The following is an 8,915-nucleotide window of genomic DNA, read 5'->3' as shown; positions in this document are numbered from 1 at the left end:
CTAAACAAAAATAGATTGCAGAAATATCCATACACACACACACATACGTACACATATACACACATATGCATATATTTGTGTATGCACATGGTACATGTATATGTGTATGTATGTGCATGCATACATATATACATTTATACATATTTTGTTGTGTCTAGGGAAAGTCACTACACAAATATTAGTAACACATACGCTGGTTCAATTCCACTCTTTTATTATTAGTCTCTTGGTTCAATATCTACCCGACTAACGAACTGAGAGAGAAGTCACTAAAAAGGGTGTGAATGACAACAAAAGAACATTGACAGGCGCAGGAGTGGCTGTGTGGTAAGTAGCTTGCTTACCAACCACATGACTCCGGGTTCAGTTCCCCTGCGTAGCACCTTGGGCAAGTGTCTTCTACTATAGCCTCGGACTGACCAAAACCTTGTGAGTGGATTTGGTAGATGGAAACTAAAAGAACCCCGTTGTATATATGTATATGTATATATATGTGTGTTTGTGTGTCTGTGTTTGTTCCCCTCAACATCGCTTGACAACCGATGCTGGTGTGTTTACATACCCGTAACTTAGCAGTTCGGCAAAAGAGACTGATAGAGTAAGTACTAGGCTTACAAAGAATAAGTCCTGGGGTCGATTTCCTCAACTAAAGGCGGTGCTCCAGCATGGCTGCAGTCAAATGACTGAAACAAGTAAAAGAGTAAACAAAAAAAATGATTGGCTGTTTAACCAACAAGTTAAATAAATGATCGATTAGTTAGTGGGATACATATTTAATCAATTGACTAGTAATAAAGAAGTGGAATTGAACCAGTGCATGTGTTTTTAATATTGACATAATTACTGTCTCTAGACACACAACATAATTTGTTTCAAGACATGATTTCACATAAAGAATCTTGCAAATCAAATACGAAAACGAAGTATGTATATACATACATACATGCATGCATACATACATACATTGTTTGTATTACTACACCATATGTCATGTCATTAGAATGAGTGAAGGCGGCGAGCTGGCAGAAATGTTAGCACGCCGGGCAAAATGCTTAACGGTATTTTTGTCTGTCTTTATGTTCTGAGTTCAAATTCCACCAAGGTCGACTTTGCCTTTCATCCTTCTGGGGTTTATTAAATAAGTACCAGTTATGCACTGGGCTTGATATAATCGACTTAATCCGTTTCTCCTTGTTTATCCCCTCTGTGTGTAGTCCCTTGTAGGCAGTAAAGAAATAAGAATGAGTGACAGCAGAACGCCAAAAGTCCTTATGTGTAGTTAGCTCCATGATGGAAGGAAAAGCTTTAGTAAGACCGTTGCATAGGTACAAGAATAAGCATAAAGCTAACTTGAAAGTGACAAAGATACCCACAGGAACATTTGAAAAACAAAAGAACCACATTGAATCACAAAGAATGAAGGTTAACTTGCTAGAAAGCCAGAAAGACTGTGAGTTGGGTTGTTGCCAACCTTCACATGACGGTTTTCATCACAACTGTCCAACGAATAGGAATGTGAAACTCTGATTAACAGTTTTTGTGACAATTTTGCAGTTTTAATAGAAGCATATTAGTCTACCTTTGGTATTCAAGTACTACTTTTCCCACCTTGTTTTGCACTTATGTGTTCACCTGTGTGTATATATATATATATATAAGATAAAGGTTTATAGTGAATTCAAAGTTGCAACTTCCTAGATGGCTATGGTTTACTATGTGACTGTGGTTTACTTTAGTCCTTCTGGCTTGATGTATAGCTCTTTGCAGGATGTTAATACACCTCTGACAGGTGAATATAAATGAAAATTAGGTGTGGTGTAAATAGACAAGTAAAATAATTGTGTAGGAATGTGGAAATAAAGTAGGACAAGAGGAAATAATGTTTTGGGGGATCAGAGATGAAATAAAGGTGGTAGAGAGTTCATCTGGTTTGCTATGAATTTTTTTATTATTATTATTTGGGTTTGGTTCGGCATATAAGTAAAAGAGTAAACTTTTATAAGGAATTTTATGGCAGACTTATCATACTCACATCACAATTTTTATTAAATGAAGCTTTTCTTATTTCTAATCAAGATTCATCAAGTATAGGATGGTGTTTTGTTATTTCAGGAGCCTTAAATATGTTTCTAGATGACATATGTTCAATATGTCAAAGAGTGTAGATCAGAGAGTGGTCAGTGTTAGCATTTGTATTTGAAGCTTTAAGAAACTAGAAGAGTACCACACTGTAATTTATTCAGGCCCTTCCACTGAATAATATAATCGGTCAGCATATGCTTGCATGTACATTTCTGTATATACAAGCATAGCGCAGTGAATATGAAGCTTGTATCTCAATCATATGATTCTTGTTGGTTTCAACTATTGTGTGATACAATAGAACAAGGAGTTTGGCTGGTGAAAACATTTTGGAAACCTGTCATGTATGTGTGTGTATATATACACATGATCTTTGCATGATCTTTGAATGTTAAACGGTGGCAATGACTAGTGACTGAGACATTTGGCATTACGTCATGCTTGAGAAGACACGTCAAGGCAAATGAAATTTTAGTTGGTGACCATTGTTGGTGGCACATAACTGGCAAGTAAAAAGAACCTTTCGAGTGTTAGGCCACACAGAGGTAATGGCTGATGCTGGTGTTGTGTAACTAGCACCCTTGCTGGTGGCATGTGAAAAACACCTTTAGAGTGCTGGGCCTCATCGAGGCAATGGCAAATGACCAAAACCTTTGGCAATATCCTGTGCTTGAGAAGAAGACCCAATAAGTTGTAGCAGATATTGGCGTCACACAAATGACACCCATGCTGGTGGGACATAAAAGCATGTCTGGTGCAGCCCCTCAGCTTATCAGCCCAGCTCAAACTGGCCAACCCATGCCAGCATGGACAACAGACGTTAAATGATGCTGATGATAATTATATATATAATATATATAAATATATGCATGTATGTATTTATGTATGTATGTATGCATACAGATTTACACCGGCATATGTATGTATGTGTATATATATGTATATATATATATATATATATATATATATATATATATACATACATGCGTATGTACATGCATAAACATGTGCAAATATTTAGACCGGTATAAGTAAAAAAATTCTTTTACTTCTGAAAAAAAGATCACCAGCTTACCTCCAAATAAAAGGAGTTTCAATAATTATTTCAGTACAGAAGAAATATATAACTGAACTTGATAATTTATGTAACACAATACAGAAGATTTAAAACATAACTCACAAATATAACTATGCATGTTCGATTCAAATAGAAAATTATTAAACGAGAAACATTAATGTTTACATTTACCTCGATTTGAAATTTAGAACGAATTTATTTATATATTTGATTATGCATATTTGCTTATATATTTGAGAAGAGGAAATGGGAGAGAGGGGAGAAAGGGAGGGAAAGTGAGAGAGAGGGAGAGAAAGTAGAATAACAGATAATTTTGAGAGAAGTTTTACATTTAAAACAGTGTAAATGCATACATTAAAACAAAAATGTTTTGGTAGAGAAAAACTAGAAAAGATAAAGAGGATTAGTCTCACTTGAGTATTTATAACTTGAATGTCATACCATTCTCCTTGGCATCTCCCAAACTGGCTACTATCCAAGACAACTGACAGAATGGGAAATATAAACCCTTAGAATAGAACAAGGAATATGTCTGATGATGTTGCAATAAAAAAATAAAATTATGAAGAAATTCCAAGTCATATAGGTTTGTAATGTATCAACTTGCCAAGCTCAACACAGTTTTTCTAAAGTCTGTAAAGTCAAAATTGACATAGAAATGGGATTTGTTAATCGGTTTAATACGAAATTTGAATGAAAATTGATTCAATTAAATTAAACGTGACAACAATGAAGTTGATATTTATCAAACAAACAAGAAAAGGATCATGTAAATAAGAAATACATAAAATATTAACAGTTTTAATGATAATAATTTATATATCTAAATACTACATAATATCCTCAGTATTAAAATGTTCCTTTCACTGCTCACATGAGTAAAAGATATCTTCCATTACTTTATTAATGTGGTTAATTCTTTTATTTTTACTTGTTTTAATCATTTGACTGTGGCCATGCTGGAGCACCACCTTAAAGGGTTTTAGTCAAATAAATTGACACCAGGATTTATTCTTTTAAAGCTATGTACTTATTCTATCAGTGTCTTTAGCTGAACCACTAAGTAACTGAGATGTCAACACACCATCATCGATTGGTGGGGTGGGAGGACAAACATGGACACAAAGACACACACACATACATACATATAAAAACATATCTATATCTATCTATATATATATATATATATATACAGGCATACATACATACTATGGGCTTCTTTCAGTTTCTGTCTACTAAATCCACTCACAAGGCTTTGGTTGCCCCAAGGCTATAGTAGAAGACACTTGCCTAAGGTGCAGCATAATGAGTATAAACCTAGAACCTTGTGGTTAGGAAGCTTCTTACCACACAGCCACACCTGCACCTATAAATAAAACACTTTGGAGATGCTGGGGTTCGAACCCATGACCTTTCACATGCAAACAAATGCTCTACCACTGAGCTACCTCCACTGAGAATTATAATGAGGTGGTGAATTGACAAATGTGTTAGTAGACTAATCAGCTAAATACCCTGCAGTATTTAATGATGAGGCTTTTACATTTCCATCATTCATGGTTAACTTTGATATTCATCCTTCTGGGATTGATTAAAACAATTACAAACACCAAGCCATAGGTTGATCCTACATCATCTTCATCATTTGAAGCTATGTATCATGGAAGAAATCAATTTTATTGAACTTACGAATTGAATTCTAGGTAACTTAAAATTTGAGAAAATGGAATTACTTTTATCACTGGCATTTGAGATTTGTCTCATTTATTTCTGTTGGTTGATTTACTGTTTTAAGACACATGCTTAATGCAACAGAACCAGTCTATGAACTGTGGACATTTAACAGCATATTTATGTTGGTGTGGGGTGTAGTATCAACTAAACACTTAAACACTAGTAACTAAATATATAATTTTCAAGTTTTTTTAAGAGATTGATTTATAAACTTCAGTTAATGATATATACAGAACTGTAGAGCATAAAATAAATCTGTCATAAAGTTCTCAGTGCATCTGGGTAGCCATTCATCATCATCATCAGCAGCATCATTATCATCTAACATCCATTTTCCATGCTGGCATTGTTTGGATGGGTTGACAGGAACTGGCAAGGCTAGGGATCTGCACCAGGATTCCATGGTCCGTTCTGAATTCGTTTATACTGCTGGTTGCTCTTCCAAGCACCAACCACTTTACAGAGTGTATTGGGTACTTTTCACATGGTACCATCACCAGTGCTTTTTATTTGACACCAGCAACCACACCAATGCTTTTTTACATGACACCTTGGTTGTAGGAACGACGGGTTTCTTTCAGTTTCTGTCTACCAAATCCACTCACAAGGCTTTGGTCGGCCCAAGGCTATAGTAGAAGACACTTACCCAAGGAGCCACGCAGTGGGACTGAACTCAGAACCATGTGGTTGGTAAGCAAGCTACTTACTCCACAGCCACTCCTGCGCCTAAGTATGTTTCATACTTCAGTTTTTTTTTTTTTATGCATAACTCAGTGATATTTCATGGATATAAAGTCGACACTACTGATTAAATTTGTAAAAATTAATAATAAACAAAAATATTTGGAAGTCTTAACTTTAAAGCTTGAACCTTGTTAGTGGTTGTTGGGAGAGAGGGCGGGGTGGAGAGTGGAGGTAGGAGGTTCTCTATGAAATTTTTGTGTGAATGAATTTATGTCTGAGTATCTGAATAGTGTGACCATATGACAAAAGAGAAGACAATGGATGATAATATTTAAATTTTAAAAAGTAATTATAATAATGGTGGACATGAAGGTAGGGAGGATGGTAAGTGTAAACATATGAAAAAGAAGAGGAATCAAAATAATCTAATTTTTTGAAAAAAAAGCTATAAAACAAATTTTATTCTTTATAACTACTCTGAAGTGATGATCTTGAGGATATTTCAAAAAAATCTTTCAGCTCTAAGTAGCTAAACGAATGGTGAATATGTTAATAACCTTTCTTAGATCTGTTATACAGGGAAAAGAAGAAAAAAATAAAAAACAGAGGAAGATGAAAATGTAAAAAATGAAGACAAAGAGAAAGAGGTGAGGTGTAATCAGTTAAAGCAAATTAACTGTTTTTTGGGTGCTTTTCTATTTTTTTTTTGTTTTTTTGCTTTTTACTTTATTTTTATTTTTGCTAAAGAAAGACTTAACCCTGTTTATTATTTCCTGTTGAATCTTCCCTTTTATCTCTGAAGCACAGAGTCTACAATGGACCATGTAATGGCTAATAGGCGTATCAGTAAATGCAAAACTAAGACTTCCTTTTGCAATGAACATCATTAAAGCAATCCAATTAGCTGAGAGAAGAGGCCACAAGTAATATAGAAGATTATGGAAAGATAATGTTGCAAATAACCTCCTATAAAGGTGTATCTTTTCCTCCTTTGTTCTTTTATGATTGTTCTCATTGCTGTTGTTTCATGCTTAAGAGGTATTCACCCATTGCCCTTTCTTTTATTCTCTTAATGTTATTTTTTAGTCATTGGATTGTGGCCATTCTGGGGTACCTCCTTCAAGGGGTTTTGCCACTTTTCATATTTTTCATCAATAGGTGCAGGTGTGGCTGTGTGGTAAGGTGGCGGGCTGGCAGAAGCGTTAGCATGTCAGGCAAAATGCTTAGCGTATTTCGTCTGCCGCTATGTTCTGAGTTCAAATTCTGCCAAGGTCGACTTTGCCTTTCATCCTTTCAGGGTCGATAAATTAAGTACCAGTTATGCACTAGGGTCGATGTAATCGACTTAATCCCTTTGTCTGTCCTTGTTTGTCCCCTCTATGTTTAGCTCTTTGTGGGCAATAAAGAAATAAGAAGCTTATTTCCTAAACACATGGTCCTGGGTTCAGTTCCACTGCATGGCACCTTGGGCAAGTGTCTTCTGCTATAGCCTCAGGCCAACCAAAGCCTTGTGAGTGGATTTGGTAGATGGAAACTGAAAGAAGCCTGTCGTATATATGTGTACATATATCTATGTGAGTGTGTCAGTGTTTATCCCCTCCACCATCACTTAACAACTGATGCTGGTGTGTTTTTGTCCTTGTAACCTTGTTCAGCAAAAGAGGCTGATAGAATAAGTACTAGGCTTACAAAGAATAAGTTCTGGGGGCGATTTCTTCAACTAAAATCCTTTAAGGTTGTGCTCCAGCATGGCCACAGTCAAATGACTGAAATGAGTAGAAGAATAACAGAATAGCAAAAAATTTATATTTACGAAATGACATTGAGCTGTGCACAGGCCAAATCTAGCACTTCTTTTATCAATCCAATTTGCCAAGTTGTTGGGTTAAAGGACATAAAAATAAGCACAGGCATAGATACACACACACACATGTACATAGATTTACCTTCATATGTACACACACAAGCACATACACATATGCACACATACATATGTATAAATATGTGCGTGTACACATACATAAATTTATGTGTGCATATATGTGTGAACATTTGAATGCATATGATATGAATATACAGTGGGCTTTCACAAAGATTTTTATTTACCAAATTTCACTCACAGAGTCAAACTAAGGCTATAGGAAAAGCTGTACATTCAAAGTCCCATGCTGTGGGACTGACCCTGAAACCAAATGATTATGAAGCGATATTTTTCTCCATACTCCTTACAGCATGTAATAGAGATCCATACTCAGGAGAAGAAGCAGGAATATTACCATTTCATTAAAAAAATCAATTTTTCTTGCCAAAAAAGGCTTTAAAACATTTAAGCACCCATTCTTGAATTAAACAATAAAGTTTGTGTGAAATATTTAGTCTCTTTTTTGTTTTGTTTTTTTGTAAACATTGTTTATTGGTGATTCAAGATGCTAGCTCAGAAAACAGGAAAGAGATACTGGCCCTGAGCATGGTAGCAATAAATACAGCATTAAATTTTTTGAATATTTTATAAATTTAAAATAAGTAAAAATTTTTAGGAGTGGCTGTGGGATAAGTAGCTTGCTTACCAACAACAAGGTTCCAGGTTCAGTCCCTTGGGCAAGTGTCTTCTACTATAGCCTCAAACCGACCAAAGCCTTGTGAGTGGATTTGGTAGATGGAAACTGAAAGACGCCTGTCATATATATGTATATATATATATATATGTGTGTTTGTGTGTCTGTGTTTGTACCCCCAACATCGCTTGACAACCAATGCTGGTGTGTTTACATACCCGTAACTTAGCGGTCCGGCAAAACAAACTGATAGAATAAGTATTAGGCTTACAAAGAATAAGTCCTGGGGTTGGTTTGCTCCAGCATGGCCACAGTCAAATGACTGAAACAAGTAAAAGAGTAAAAGAGAGAGTATAAGAAATAATTACAAAACAAAATTCAAAGATACAATAATAATAATGTAGTGAAAATCGTTCATTGGGGGTTAAATGGAAAACACAAACTTGGAAGAGCAAGCCAGCAGTATAAACGCAGCCAGAAGTGCTGTAGTAAGTGGCCTTTATGGTACTTTATGGTACAATTTGACAATGAAATTGAACACCACAAGCCAGATACTTGATTGATACTTATTTTCTCGTGCCACCCACAAAAAAGGGAAAAGAGAAAATCATGTTCACAGGAACTCAAATTTAGAATCCAAAAGTTTACAGTGAAATACTGCAAGGCAATCCATTTGACTCTTTAGCAATTCTTCCAAACTGCTGTCTAACATTAAAAGTATACCAATTAATATGTAAAAATGGATGAAAAGAAAGAACATACTGCATGATGCCTAAAATCAG

Source organism: Octopus sinensis, linkage group LG2 (assembly GCF_006345805.1).
Source record: "Octopus sinensis linkage group LG2, ASM634580v1, whole genome shotgun sequence".
In the NCBI taxonomy this organism is placed as follows: Eukaryota; Metazoa; Mollusca; class Cephalopoda; order Octopoda; family Octopodidae; genus Octopus; species Octopus sinensis.
Note: the sequence above shows the minus strand (reverse complement) of the source record.